Raw genomic sequence first — 15372 nt, forward strand, 5'->3', positions numbered from 1 at the left:
GACTGACCTATCCCCTCCCTACCTCCCCACCTACACTCACCGTTTCTGGCTCCATCCCCACCACTTTGACCAGACTGTCTCCTCTCCGCCGATCTTCTCCTCTATCCATCTTCTGACTATCTCCCCGGCCTCCCTATTTATTTCAGAACCTCCTCCCCTTCCCCCATTTCTGAAGAAGGGTCTAAGCCTGAAACGTTAGCTTTCCTGCTCCTCTGGTGCTGCTTGGCCTGCTGTGTTCATCCAGCACTACATTGCGTTATCTCTTAATCCCTCTGGAAGTTGTTCTTTTTCGAAGCTTTCCTGGGCCCAGACATTTTGGATCTTCAAATTGTCGCTTTCCAAACCAGAAATTCCTGGGGATAAAAGAGAAAAGATTAGTTGAAAGGAGCAACTGAAGCATTTTGCAGCAAAATTACACAACAAGAGGCCAGGCTTATCTGCACTACCCCACCTCCACGGCGTTACAAAACATCACAGCAATATCCAAATACCAAACAAATCATAAGCTGGTAATAAAACAAAGGTTTAAAATATTAATAAACACACACACACACACACACACACACGCACAATCTCAACCAAACAGGGAGAGCTGCTCACTACACAGTGTAAACCTGATACATTTCTCAGTGAATGGTTTGCAGACTCCACCTCTGACACATTGCAATGTCCCTCAGGCTGCTCATTAGGGAGGCCTCTGTGTGATAGAGATGGTAATTCCCAGGATTGGAGTCTTTTGTTGGATTTTCCTGGCCATTGAAATGTTAATTCTCTAGCAGCAAAGATTTACCATTCCTTGTTCTTTGAAACCTTTTTAAAGCCATGTTATCTCTGTCAGTGCAGCTTGAAAATATTTAACACTGGTCTCATAATAGCACCTAAGAGCCGGACTGCAGATGCCCCAAGAGACAGGAATAGAAAGATAATGGGGATATTTGCTGAGGATCTGTCGGGATTGTTCTGCTGTCAGTGTAGCTCCCAGAATCAAACTCCTGAGATGCTGCTTTTGTTCGATTGTCCTGGTCATTGAGGTGTTAATTCTAGGGCAGCAAAGCATTACCATTCCTCTCTGATGAAGGGTCTAGGCCCGAAACGTCAGCTTTTGTGCTCCTGAGATGCTGCTTGGCCTGCTGTGTTCATCCAGCCTCACATTTTATTATCTTGGATTCTCCAGCATCTGCAGATCCCATTATCTCTGAAAGCTTTACCATTCCTTGTTCTTCGAAACCTTTTTAAAGCCCTGTTGGTTCTGTCAGTGCAGTTTGAAAATATTTAACACTGGACTCATAATAGCATCGAAGAGCCTGACTGCAGACGCCCCAAAAGGCAGGAATGGAAAGAAAGTGGGGATATTTGCTGAGGATCTCTCGGGATTTTCCTGCCGTCAGTGTGGCTCCCAGAATCAAACTCTCTTTCTCACTCTCTTCTGCCCCTGTCTCTCCCTGGTCTGCACTACATATAGCCATTTCCAACACAGCTTTCAAAATTTTATTTCTTCTCCTCCTCTTAGAGAGGAAGATGGTGAGGAGGTGACCTAATAGAGACATACAAGATGATCAGAGGATTAGATACGGTGGACAGTGAGAGCCTTTTTCCTCTGATGGTGATGGATAGTGCGAGGGGACATTGCTTTAAATTGATAGTGATAGATATAGGACAGATGTTAGAGGTAGGTTCTTTACTCAGAGAGTAGTAAGAGCGTGGAATGACCTGCCTGCAACAGTAGTAGACTCACAAACTTTAAAAGCGTTTAAATGGTCATTGGAAAAACATACGGACAATAACAGAATAGTGTAACAAAGTGTGGGGCTGGATGAACACAGTAGGCCAAGCAGCATTTTAGGAGTACAAAAGCTGGGTTTTTGACGTGTTTCTATTGGAAAGCAGTGAGACAGTGTTGGGATCTTGCTGTGCAGTTGTTTGTTCATCCCAATTTTAGCCCCTGCTGGGTGTTGTGTGTGGCGATGGGGAGAGGGGAGGGCGGGGGGGAGAGCAGGAATCCTAATCCTATGTGAAGCTTTGTGAGTCATTTCTGTGTTTCAGATGGGGCCACGTGGCAGCAAGCAATAAATGGAAGGTACAGGCACCACTCAAATGAAGTGTATCGGTGAGCTGAAGGCAATAGGAGAGGGGAGGGGTGAGCTGGATACTCTCATCCATCCGTCAAGACGTTTGCTCATCTGCATTTCATCTTGGAATATCTGGGAGAAACTCCGCTGGGACTTATTATCATTTTAATGGAGAGGTGGGTGGGTAGGATGGGGATGGCAGGAAGTGGGAAGGGAATAGTAGGATCCCACGACCTCCCTCACCACCCCGTGTCCCAATCCCACCTCTTGGCCCCTCTCAGCCTGTCTGTGAGGTTTTGGGGTGAATGGAGGGAATTGTTCCCATTGACTGGGACCTTATTCTGATCTCTGGGAGGGGTTGGGGTGAGGAGTGTAGGTCGGTGCAGGCTCTGGGACAGGGGAGGGGCTCTGCATTAGAAAGGGGCAGAAACTGCAGGGTCTATTGTCCCACCTCGACTCTCTCTACGCCAGTGTTCAGGATGAGTTAAGCTCCTCCATCAACATGTGGCCATTTTCACATTTTGCTGTTTGTGGGACCCTGCACAGCGGGGAGTGTGGGGGTGGGGGTGGGGTGAAGATAGGAGTGTTGGAGGGATAAGGAATACAGCTGAAACAGAAAATATGGGAACTGCAGATGCTGGAGAATCCGAGAAAACAAAGTGTAGGGTGGATGAAGACAGCAGGCCAAGCAGCATCTTAGCAGCATAAAAGCTGATGTTTCAGGCCCAGACCCTTCATCAGAAAAGGGACTAGGCCCGAAACGTCAGCTTTTGTGCTCCTCTGATGCTGCTTGGCCTGCTGTCTTCATCCAGCTCCACACTATGTTATCACAGCTGGAACAGATACAAAAGGTGGGCATGTTTAGCAGGGCGAGGTACAGGACCTAGGGAGGTGGAGATGAGGGGTTAACTCCCATGTTCAGTCCGAGCCCAGCTCCAAGTTGAAATGGGAGAGTTTAGTATTTGCTGGTGGGAGAGGCCCTTTTTTCACTCTTTGCAGCCTGTGGGATCTTGCTGTGTGGGGACAGCCTGCAGCCGTTTGCTGTACAGTCGCGAGGCTACACTTTCCAAATTCAGATGAGACGGGGTGGTGGGGGAAAGGGTTTCTGAAAGTGGGTGGTATTGATACAGAAACTTTCAGGCTTCTTCAGTCTGTGGGGGTTGGCGCAGGGGCACTGCAGGGGACAGCATGTGGGATCCTGCTGTGCAGAATGTCCTTCATTCCTATGTCAGCTTCTCCCTTTGTGGGGGTGCTGTGGTGGTGGGGGGTGGGCTCCTGCAGGTTGTTAAGGGAATCCATCAGAGATCCTGCATACCGTAGTCTGTGGGATCTTGCTGTGTACCCCCGTGGGCTCCATATCTCCCTCAGGCTGTCTGCAGAGACCCAGGCGAGTTTTCTGACAGCCTGATAGTGGGTGGGGTGTAACATCCCTCATTTTGCTCCCGAGGTGAGACATGCCCCTCCCCACCACCTCTCATCACCCCCTCACCCTCCAAAATGTGACAGTGACATTGCGAATGTCTCCCAGACACAGCGGGGAGATGGGAACACGTGGCGAATGTGAGGCAGGAGAGAGCATCACTGTCAAATAGAGAGGGAATAGGGAGAGAGTGAGGCATTGAGCAATTATCGAGCAAGAGAAAGCTCAACAGAGATGGAGACATTGATAGGGACAGAGAGAGAAAGCACAGGGCTGAAGGGAAAGAGAGAGAGAGAGAGAGAGAGAGAGAGAGAGAGGTGACTGTACCAGTGGAAGGCTCATTTTTAATATTTCACGTAGAAACAGCACCAATCCCGGACAGAATGGACACGGGGCCTGAGCCCGGTGAATGGGTGTGGACAGGTGCGGGGGGGTGGGGGGCACTGGTTTTGTTTTTCAACACACCCCTACCCAATAATGTCAGAGAACCAGCTGGAGGGGGCAGGTTAAACACGGAGGGAGGGAGAGACACAGGCCCTGTGGGGTCACTCCTCCCACTGAGTCATTGCCCAGCCTCTCAGAAAATAAACCCTGGGGGCACTCAGAAAGCATTTGCCCCTCGAATCCAGATGAAATCTGTTCCCATTCTCTGGGTTTAAAATGAGGGGAAAGTGCTGAGAAATTGGAGAGACTTTGGAAGTCAGTCGTTTTAATCCTTGTTATTTTTGTTTCAAAATCTATTGGCTTTGATGGGATCAATTTCTCTCTCTCTCTCTCTCTCTCTCTCTCTTTCTCTCCCTGGGGGATTTCTGAGAGACTGAAGCTTGGGCACAGACAGAGGGAGACAAACAAGAGTCTGGGAGTGGGGATGGGGGTGTGAATCCCACCCTCTGGAGTAAACATTTCTCCCGCCCCCGTCCCCTCAAACAGAAACACTGGGACAGGCCTGATACAGGTTGAGACACCTTCCTGTTCGCCGTTCTCTCAGTTTAACATCAGGGGCTCTGCTGGGGGAATGGGAAGCTGTCAGGTTGTGACGTCCAAACAGCAGTGGGATCTTGCTATGCTTTTGTTGTTTTCTTTTACATTTCAATCAATTTTCATTTTCCTGCCTTTCCACACTCGCCCCTGAAGAGATTTGATTTGGGAGCTGAAACCCGGGATGATGTGGGGCTGCTGCACACTCTGGTCCCAAAGATCCCACTGTCTTCCTCTCTGCCTCCATATTCCCAGTTGCCTGTCCTTCCCACAGCTTTCTCTAAATCTCTGTCTCCCCACAGAATTCACAGCTCAGCATTCACCATCACCCCACCCCTCAGATCCCTCCCCCAACTCTCTCACACCTTTTCCCAGTTTTTGCAGGAACTGTTTTAACGTTCAGCTTTTCCCATTTCTGAACTTCCCTGTCCACCTCTCTCCACACCTTTCTCTCTGCCCAATGGGATCTTGCTGTTCTTGCCTGATGGTCATTCTATCTGTGACCACCCCTCTCTGTCTCTCCATGGTATCTATTTGCTCTCCTCTCCTTCGATTTCTCTCTGTACCTGTCCTTCCTCGTTCTCTCCCTGGGATTTCTCTCTCTCTCTCTCTGTCAGTCCTTCTCTCTCTGTACTCTGGATTTATACCCCACTCTCACCTCTTTGCCCTTTTCCTTGCTGTGAATGAAATTTCTCTCTCTCACCCTGTGGCTTTATTCTTCTCTCTCTGCTCCTTTCCTTGGGTTTTGTCTTGTCTCTCTCGCTGGTTTCATTTGCTCTCTACTCCCTCTGTCTCTATCTCTGACTTGTTTCTCTCTCTCTTTCTATATCTTTCTCTATTTCAGTCTGTCTTCTCTCTCTACCTGTTTCACACTCTTTCTATCGCTGTTCCTCTCGTGCCTCTCCTTCCATCTCTCTCTGGTCTTTCCGTCCCCCTTTATCCATCCCTCTGTTTCTCTTCCTACCTCTCTGTTCATCTCACTCTGTCTCTGTCTTGCGGGGGTAACATATTTATGGGGTAAAAGCCAGGGTGGGCAATGTTTAAAGTGGGCAAACATTTGTTGGAGGGGGTCAATATTTGACAGGACATAACGTGGGGTGTTGATGAATTGGAATGGGGGCAAACTTTGGGGGCAATTGAAGTGGGCAAACAAAATATTTGCGGGAACAATGCTGTGCAGGTCAGGGCAAAATTCATCTGCGGGGGAATGCAATATCTGAGGGGGTAATATTGTTTTGTGGGTACAAGATTTGGGAATGGGGTGCAATAATGTGAGGGTGAGGGAGACAGACTGAGGAAGCGGAAAGACATGGGAGAGAGGGACCATCCCCCTGCAATAACTATTCAGCCCCCTCCCCCAACTCTGGCACTGAATCCAAATCTGACCCCAGAGAGAGTGAGAGAGGGATAGGGATACACAGGCAGACAGAGAGTGAAACTCCCAGGGAGAGAGAGAGAGAAGGGTAGAGATTGGGACAAACCCAGGGAATAGTGCGAAAGAGATAGATTCCAGGGAAGCAGTGCAGGACAGAATGGGGAACACACCGCTTGGGGTGGGGGGTGTAAAGAGATAGGCAAAACTGGGAGGCAGTGATGCAGACAGAGGAAAAAAAGAGACAGAGAAAGACTGAGGAAAAAGACAGAGAGAAAGATAGAGGGGAAAACAGGGGTCGGGGGAAAGGTGACATAAATGAGAGGTTACCAGTGAGGGAGGGGAGAATGAAATAAAGAAATACAAGAGATGACTGTGTGAGACAGAAACAGATGTGCAAGACAGTGAAAGAGAGAGAGAGAGAGAGAGAGAGAGAAATGGACCAGGAAAGTGACAACTGCTGAGACTTTAAGAGGAAGTGACAGACACAAAGCGAGAAGAGAGAGAGATTAAGAGACAGTGTGAGAGACAGAAAAATCAGAGACAGAGATAGGAAAGACAGAATCTGAAGAAGTAATCCTCCCCATTGCTGTGAGTCCCAGCTCTCTCTCTCTCAATCGTTTCTCACACTTTCCCTCTGTCCCATGAGGGACCGACCCAGCTCCTCAGGCTTTCTTCAGCCTCAAGCTGCTTCAGGGAGCGGGTGGCAAAGGTTCAAAACTGGCATTGAGTTTCCAGCAGTACACACGTGTGTGCACACACACCTCTCCTGGCTCCATCCACATGGCATGAGGAAGTATGGCTGAGATAACAAGGTGGAGAGCTGGGTGAACACAGCAGACCAAGCAGCATCTTAGGAGCGCAAAAGCTGATGCTTCGAGCCTAGACCCTTCATCAGAGAGGGGGATGGGGAGGGGGTTCTGAAATAAATCGGGAGAGAGGGGGAGGTGGCCCCTGAGGTTGGTCCAAGGGGAGGAGGGTAACCTCTTCAGGTTAGGCATCCCTGGAAGAGACTTCGCAGTGAGGTTAAAATTGTATCAGAGATATTGGGAACTGCAGATGCTGGAGAATCCGAGATAACAAAGTGTGGAGCTGGATGAACATAGCAGGCCAAGCAGCTTCTTAGGAGCACAAAAGCTGACGTTTTGGGCCTCGACCCTTCATCAGAAAGGAACCGTCTCCCTATCCAACTTATCTGATGAGGGGTCTAGGCCCGAAACGTCAGCTTTTGTGCTCCTAAGGTGCTGCTTGGCCTGCTGTGTTCATCCAGCTCCACACTTTGTTATCCCAGTTCTTCCAGTCAGTTCCCAGCTCTTTCTACCTGACATACACCTCCCTCCGGTATGGAGCAGAGTAAGAGGCTTGTTTGTGAGATTAAAGGGGGGTGCGAGGAGGTGTGAGAGAAAGCAACAACTCAAAGGTTCTGTCCAATGGTTCCTGTTTGTCCCTCCCCTCCCCATTCAAACAGCCACTCTGTCTCACACTCCTTCACCTTCTCTCTCTCTCTCTCTCACACACACACACACACACACACACACACGCACGCCCCAGACCTGAAATCCACACGGATACAAAGCTGCAGTTTCAAACTAGCTACAAGACCCTTTCATTCAGACAAGGGAACAGAGTTTTCTGCAGCCAGGGAACCCAGATTTATCCCACAGGGAACACAATACTTTCACACAAACACAAGATGTGAGTGGGATTGAACTTAACCAGTGCAGTTGGCGAGTTTAGATTTCATGATTTTCTGAGAATGAACATCAAGCAGTTTCACAGATGGACGTCAAGTGATGCCATGGATCTGTTGCACCATTGGGCGTATGTACATTTCACAAATGATCATGTGTTTCTTAAACACATTCACCTTCTCCCTGACAGTAGCCAAGGGGCATCACAGCACTGTCCCACTTTCTCATCGGCATTTCATTCGTAAAAGCTGGGAATTACGTGACTGACAAAAACTGTCATAAAGATGGTTAATCTCAGGGCAGTGCCTGTCACTGCACATGGAATCTGTGTGTGTAAGATAACAAAGTGTGAAGCTGGATGAACACAGCAGGCCAAGCAGCATCTCGGGAGCACAAAACCTGACGTTTCAGGCCTGGACCCTTGTAATCTTGTTTCTTTGTGTCTGTGTGTTTGTGTGTGTTTGCATCGTGTGCTTTTGCGTTTGTGTGTGGCTGTGTCTATCTGTGTGTTTCTGTCTTTGCATGACTGGGTCTGAGTGTATATGTGTGGACATGTGTGTGCATAAATGTATCTGTGTGTCGCCTTGTCTGTGTGTATATGTGTGTGTCTCTGTGCCTGTGTGTAGATGTGTATGTGTTTGTATAAATGTGAATATTTCTCTATTTGTGTGTATGTGTTTTAAAATGTGTATGTGTCTGCTTTTCTGTGTATAAATGTGTGTGTATGGGTGTATAAATGTGACTGTGTTTGACTCTATCTGTGTGTATGACTCTGTATAAATGTGTATATCTCTGTAACTGTGCGTGTCTATTTCTGTCAAACTATCTGTGTGTTTGTATCTGTGTGTGTGTGTGTGTGTGTGTGTGTGTGTGTGTGTGAGCTAGTGCATCGAAGTGTGTGTTTTAGTGCATGTCCTTGCGTCTGTGCCTTTGTGCAGTGGGCTCTTCATTGTTTAGGGTGTGAGTCCGCTGAAATGGGGTTATCACCCTTCCCCCATTTTACTCTGCCCGCCCCTCTTGCAGCTAAAGTGAAACAGTTGCAATGTTGATGTGTGCCATTTGTGTGTCTCTGTATCTATCCCTGGCCAGAGTGGGACTTACTAGATGGAAGTTTGAATGAATGAATTAAAAAGTGATGAATGAAAAGCTCAGAGTCTCTTCCTCCCAATTGTGTTTAAAGTGACACAATGCCACCCTCTGGTGGCCACTACACAAGCAGCAGATAATTGTGGAGAAAACCTGTCAATCTCTCGGGTTACACAGTTGTTTCCTTCTGCAAACAATGTCTTTGGGAACTGAGAGCAGTTTTTATCTATCGGTGTTGTCCCTGAGATATCAGCAGAATGAGAAATTAACACACTGCTGGCCTCACCCCTCCACTTTTGAATTATTTTCCCAATTAGAATCTAAGAGAGTAGATTACAAAACATAGTAAGTGCAATAACACTCACCCTGTCGCCTGGCAAAACGATTCAGTCAGATGTGCCTGAATAGAGTTACAATGATTGTGTATAATGTTCGGAAAACTGCCAGAAGACAAATCATTATCACATTGCAGACGGAACATAAACATTTCTGAACATGAACATATTCACTCTGACCAGCCTCAGTACAATTGCAATCCTCTCCACACCAGCACACTGTGAGTGTGTGTGAAAGCGTGTATGTGTGCCTGTGTGTATTGATGCTGCTGTGGGCTACTCTCTCTCTCTCTGACTGAACCCCTGCTGGTTTTCACCATCTCTCATCCCTGTGCAGTGGGGTGAGGAGGCCAGCAGAGGATGGCATTTGTTCAGAGATAGGAGGAACTGCAGATTTTGGAGAATCTGAGATAACAAGGTGCAGAGCTGATGAACACAGCAGGCCAAGCAGCATCAGAGGAGCAGGAAAGCTGATGCTTCAGGCCGACACCTAGACATTTTCTGAAGAAGTTTCGAGGTCCAAAGCATCAGCCTCCCTGCTCATCTGATGCTGTTTGGCCTGCTGTGTTCATCCAGCTCTGTGCCTTGTCATCTCAGAGGCTGGTATTGTTTCATTTTAAACACGAAGGAACAATTGAGAGTGAGACGCAGATCCTTCTCTCTCTCTCTAACCCCCACCTCATTCTGTCTCTCCCCCTTCTCTCACTACCTCTCCTGCTCTCTCACTCCATCTCTCTACTCCTCCACCCTCTCTCTCTTGCACTGTCTCATCCCTGGAGTTTGGCCCACCATTAGGAAAGCTCATGTTTGATGTGATGGTGGGTGAACACCCCCTTCCTGCCAGAATGTGTCGAAGGTAGGTGATAAATCTAATGCGCGAAGCAAAATGGGACTATGGACAAACTAAGACAGTGAACATTAGAAGATATTGAGTGTCTGTAAGCAGCTTATTGTTGAGAATGTGATGCCTGAGAGCCCTGTCCGCTTCCCTTCCATCACTTCACTGAACATTGAAGATAACTCACTCAGAGATAGTACGAGCCGCTGATGCTGGAGTCTGAGATAACACAGTGTGGAGCTGCAGGAACACAGCAGGCTGGGCAGCATCAGAGGAACAGGAAAGCTGATGCTTTGGGTCGGGACCCTTCTTCAGAAATAGGTGAGGGGGAAGGAGGCTCTAAAATAAATAGTGAGAGGGACGGCGGTGGTAGACGATAGATAGTGGAGCTGATTGGGTGGGAGAGAAGACGGACAGGTCAAGGAGGAGTGGGTGAAGCTCATATAGTTGAGTAGAGGTAGGTGGTGGTGGGGGTGGTCAGTGAGGTGGGAGGAACAGAAAGGTGGGAGGGAAGATAAGCAGGTTAAGGAGGCAGGGATTGGGGGGTTACGCTGGTCTTGGGATGAGAGCTAGTGGGGAGTGTGGAGGATACGAATGATATATTTCCCACTCTATCCCAACTGCCCTTTGAGGGACCGTTTTCTCTACATCTCCCTTGTCTGCATCACACTCTCCAGTAGCCCCACCAGCACCGGCACATTTCCCTGCAACCGCTGAAGGTGCTACACCTCCCCCCTCACCCATATCCCAGGCCCCAAAAAAGCCTTTCATATCAAACAGATGTTCAACCACACATCCCCTAATCCGGTCTATTGTATCTGCTGTTCCCGATGTGGGCTCCTCTACATTGGGGAAACCAAGCGGAGGCTCGGAGACCGCTTTGTGGAGCACTTCCAATCGGCTCGCAACAAATGACTGCACCTCCCAGTTGCGAACAACTTCAAGTCGCCCTCCCACTCCTTGGACGACATGTCCATCCTGGGCCTCCTCCAGTGAAACATCGATGGCAACCGGAAACTGGAGGAACAGCAACAATGGTACAGTTCACTCTGCCGCTTGGCTCTCTTTAATGTACATATTTATCAATTATAAATTGAAGTAATAGTTACAGTCAGTGGGATGGTGCCTTTTCTCTTTGGCCTGTGAGTTGAGAGAAACATTGACATGTTTCCCTGTGACCCCCTGTGGGATAAGGTTGGATAAACCAGCACTACCCTCAGTCTGTTACCATAGCGACAGGCTGCTTCATTGCTGAAACATTGAACTGAAATGAGAAAATCCTGGATGGATTGATTAATGAATGAATTTGATTGATTGATGAATTTGGGTAAAGGGATATTTCAGCACATTCTTCAGCTGCTGCCTGAACTTAGTCTGGGTCACGGCATAAATCGCGGTGTTTGTGCAGCAACTGAGGAGCTGCAGCATGAAGCCCAATTCCTGCACAAACCAATGTAGATACACAGAGTAATACCCAAACCCAAACATTCGAAACCATATAGAAAACACCATTAACGTTGACCATAACAGGATAAAATTAGCCGAGATCACCAACAGTAAAATGATGGATTTTTTGCGATTTTGCATTTCTGTGTCACACTGACCGTCCCCATTGGTGTGAGCCCGGAGTCTCCTGCGGGCTCTGCTGGTCACTAAAATGTGTCTGACGGTGAAAACATTGAGCAGCAGAATCAGGAGAAATGGGAGAGTCGGGGTTAGAATGTGGTGGAGGAACTCGATTGTGACCCAGGCACGAGAGAATTGAACATCATCTGTTACATCACAAAACCAGGGGATGTTCTGCAGCCAATAGCGAGCTGTGAGCATAAAATACCAGAAAATGTTCTTTAAACAGCTCAGCACAGTCCCTGTTCCCAGAGCCACAGCCGCCGTTTTCTCACTGCAATATTTACTTTTCAGCTTCTGGCAACAAATGGCCACAAATCGATCAAAGGTGAAAGTGACGGTGAACCAGACAGAACAGTCAGTGGCTGCATAAAGCAGGACGGCGTGGATATTACACACGGGGATGGACTTCAGGAAATAAAACTGTTCCGGATAAACAATGGGAATGTGTCTCAGGATCACGTCGAGGATAATGACCAGTAGATCCGCCACTGCCATGGCCCCCAGGTAACGTCTGACACATGGAGACAATCCACAATCTTTATAAAGCAGGACGTAGATCGTCACCACGTTAACTGTGAGGAAGGAAAATAAATAAATTACACATCAGCCTAGAGGCAAAGTTACCAGTTTGATTGAGGACTTGGTGACATTGTCAAACATATCACTGATTTATTGAAATAAAAGATGAAGTTAAAATAACAAACAGTAATGTCTCACTTTTTTTTACAAGAAACGCAACGTAAAACACAAGAAACACTCCCTCCCCAAACACACAGATAAACATCCAGGGAACAGATGGTTTCTAGAACATTCCCAGGGACTCGATCACTTGAGAGCAGGCACAGGTTACTTCTTTACAGTTCCTGATATAAAGGTTGAAGACGTTGCCTTCCTGAAGGATTCAAAAAGGAATTTTGGAATTTTGTGTCTCTTCGTCTAAATTGTGGCCAATTTTCGGTTGTGTAGAAACATGAACGCAGGGAAAATGTATTCACCCCTTTCACTGCCTGAGGGGAATTTGAAACAGAGGCTCCATCTCACTGGAACGGGATCTTGTCCCTCGGGATCTTATCTTTTGTTCAATTAACTGGCATCCAACCGTTCACAAACAATGTCAGTTATAGAACGTTCCAGAGAATGTCGGTTACAGAATGTGATAGTGTCATAAAGACTCACATCACAAAGGCCCTTCTGTCCATCAGTTTTGGTGAGACCCACTCAGCCTCGCGGTGGGAATCTCTCCCCAAACTCAACACAACTGGCAAACACAAATTAAAGGCATTGCCAGATCAGCTGAAGTGGTCAGTTATCTCACATTCTCAATCCACCTCACAGAACCAGCCCAGACACCACAAAACCAGATGGAATATCTGTTCAGCATGGAGCACTGTGCAGACCAGGCTAGTGTCCTGCTCAATACAACCCGGCAATCTGTCCAGAGTGGGACACTGTGCAGGCCTCACCAGTCAAATAGATATCAGTCCAGCACGGGGAGCTGTGCAGACCACACCAGTGCATTGATCTATATATCTGTACCAGGTATCTCTCCAGCATGGGGGGGCTGTGCAGTGATCACCACTGAACTGATCTGTAAACCCGGAGCAGTTACCCTCCCAGCGTGTAGATCTGTACAGACCACCCCAGTGCAGTGCTCAGTAACGCTGTGTTAAATCACTGCCCAGCCTGGGGAAACTTGCAGCCCATGCTGGAAGTGACAGGATGTGCTGCTCCCATCCATTTACAGCTCCATATCTCCACTGTGCCATGACAAGGGGTGCCATGTGTGTGAGAATCACTGCCAGAGAGAGATGGTGGGGCATCAGTTTAAATATGAAAAATGGGAGGGCTTTGCTATACAGACAGAGAGAGGAAGGTGAGAGACAGTGCCATGGAAGGATGTGTTCACAAGTTTTAGAATGCTGACATGTAGACATTTTGATAGCATCTTGCAACATGGGTCAGTTTTTCAGGAATGATGTGTGAATAGGATATTGCTGTGAGTTCAGATAATGGAGAGTTTTGAATGAGCATTTTGTTCTGCATTTGTGACTGAGAGTGTGGTGAGCACAGTCTTTGGCTCATTGGGCTGAATCTAACAATAATTTGTCTCAGTGATATGTTAATTGATTGTGCCAGAGGGGTAGTCTGCAGTAGACTGAGCTAATTTTCTGATGTTATCTCATCAAACTCCCCTCATTATCTACCTACCCCGGCACATGCCATTCCTCCTATTCAATGCCAGTCTGATTGTCCCAACCATCATGGCTGGTAATAGTTCCCATTGCCTGGATGGCCCAGGTATCCCATGACCCCTGGCGCAGGTGCCAACTTTAAAAAGCCAATGGGCACACATTTGAACTTTCTCAGTTCGGAGCCAGCCTGCACAGTTTACCCCGAGCCTGACAGATAAGGGGCAATTGCACCAAGATTTGTTGAAAGGGACACAGAGGTCCTGATGGATGGCCTAGTACAAAGGAGGAGCATTCTTTTAGCAGAGGAAGCCACACCAAACATGGTCTGAGCTCAGCACCCAGCTCAGTGCAGTACCGGCAGTCTGAAGAAATGTCCAGCAACACAGGACAAGCAACAATAACCTTCCCCGCTCTGCCAGGATAAGTATCACCGTATTGTCTCTGCTCCACCTCTCTCTCTCTCTCTCTCTCTCCCTCTCTCTCTCTCACACACACACACACACACACACACACACACACACAGCCATGTCTCTAAGACAGAGATAGATATGTTTTGATCAATAAGCAGATCGAGGGTTACGGTGAGAAGACAAACATGTCAAGCATAATCAAATAGCAGAGCAGATTCGATGGGCCAAATGGCTAATTCTGCTCCAATTTCTTATATTGGCTGGTCAGAAGGTATCGGGAATATTTTCCTAAGAGAGCAGTGATGGCTGAGATAGGGAAATACTTTACAGAACAGAATCAATTGGAATATGGAATAGGTTTGGGGGATGAATGGCCGACATCTGCTCCTATTTGTTGTGCTCTTGAAAGAGGAGGTAACCTGCTGAGAGGTTAACACACTTTAAGGAGTCTCCTAATTAACATTGAGATAAGAATGTATCTTTCTCTTTAATATTGTGCAGTCTGTGGTGTTCTCATCCCCAGGGCACAGTGAAGACTGGGTTAGTGAAGATATTCAAGGCAGAGATCAACTGACCTTTAATGGACAAGAGAGTCCATTATTGGGAATAAACAGGAAAGGGGTGTTGAGCCACAAACAGATCAGCCATGATCTTTCTAAATTAAGCAGCAGGCTTCAGGGTCCAATTTGCCAACTGCAGCTCGTATCCTGTGTGTTGCTCTCTCACTCCAACCCTCAAGGCTGTTACAGAGGGAAAGGAATTCCCCATTCAAACAATGAGATGGTTCTGGCAATGAGATAGGAGATCATTTTTCCTCTCTCAGGAGTTACACAGGATTAAAATGACGTATTCAGACATGGAGTCAGAGAGACATAAAGATACACAGTACACAAACAGACCCTTCGATCCAACTCGTCCTCGCTGCCCAAATATCCTGAATAAATCTGGGCCCATTTGCCAGCATTTGGTCCATACCTCTCTCAACCTTTCCCAAACATTTACTCATCATGAAGCCATTTAAATGTTGTAATTGTATCAGCCTCCACCACTTCCTCTGGCAGCTCATTCCATAAACACACCACCCTCTGCATGGAAATGTTGCCCCTTAAGTCCCTTTTAAACCTTCCTCCTCTCCCCTTAAAGCTGTGCCCCCTCGTTATGTACTCCCCCATCCCGGGGAAAAGACCCTGATTCTTTCCACTTCTGTACCCCTTATGATTTTGCAAACATCTGGAAGATCACTCATCAAAGACATTTTTGAAAATTTTATTGGGTACCAATTGTGGCAATTTTCCACACAGCACCCACAGCCAAAAATAAAATTAATCATTAAGATTATCTGTGTTCATGGT

At 47.4% G+C, this 15372-nt stretch overlaps 1 long non-coding RNA gene across 1 annotated transcript in view; it reads left to right on the forward strand.

Moving 5' to 3' along the window:
• LOC132210177 (uncharacterized) overlaps positions 1 to 12025 on the forward strand; it is a 28457-nt gene extending 16432 nt beyond the window's left edge. The window contains exon 3 of the long non-coding RNA XR_009446417.1: positions 11710 to 12025. This is a non-coding gene — a long non-coding RNA (uncharacterized LOC132210177). The remainder of the gene's footprint in view (positions 1 to 11709) is intronic.
• The last annotated feature ends 3347 nt before the right edge of the window (positions 12026 to 15372 follow it).

Source organism: Stegostoma tigrinum, chromosome 11 (genome assembly GCF_030684315.1).
Source record: "Stegostoma tigrinum isolate sSteTig4 chromosome 11, sSteTig4.hap1, whole genome shotgun sequence".
Lineage (NCBI taxonomy): Eukaryota > Metazoa > Chordata > Chondrichthyes > Orectolobiformes > Stegostomatidae > Stegostoma > Stegostoma tigrinum.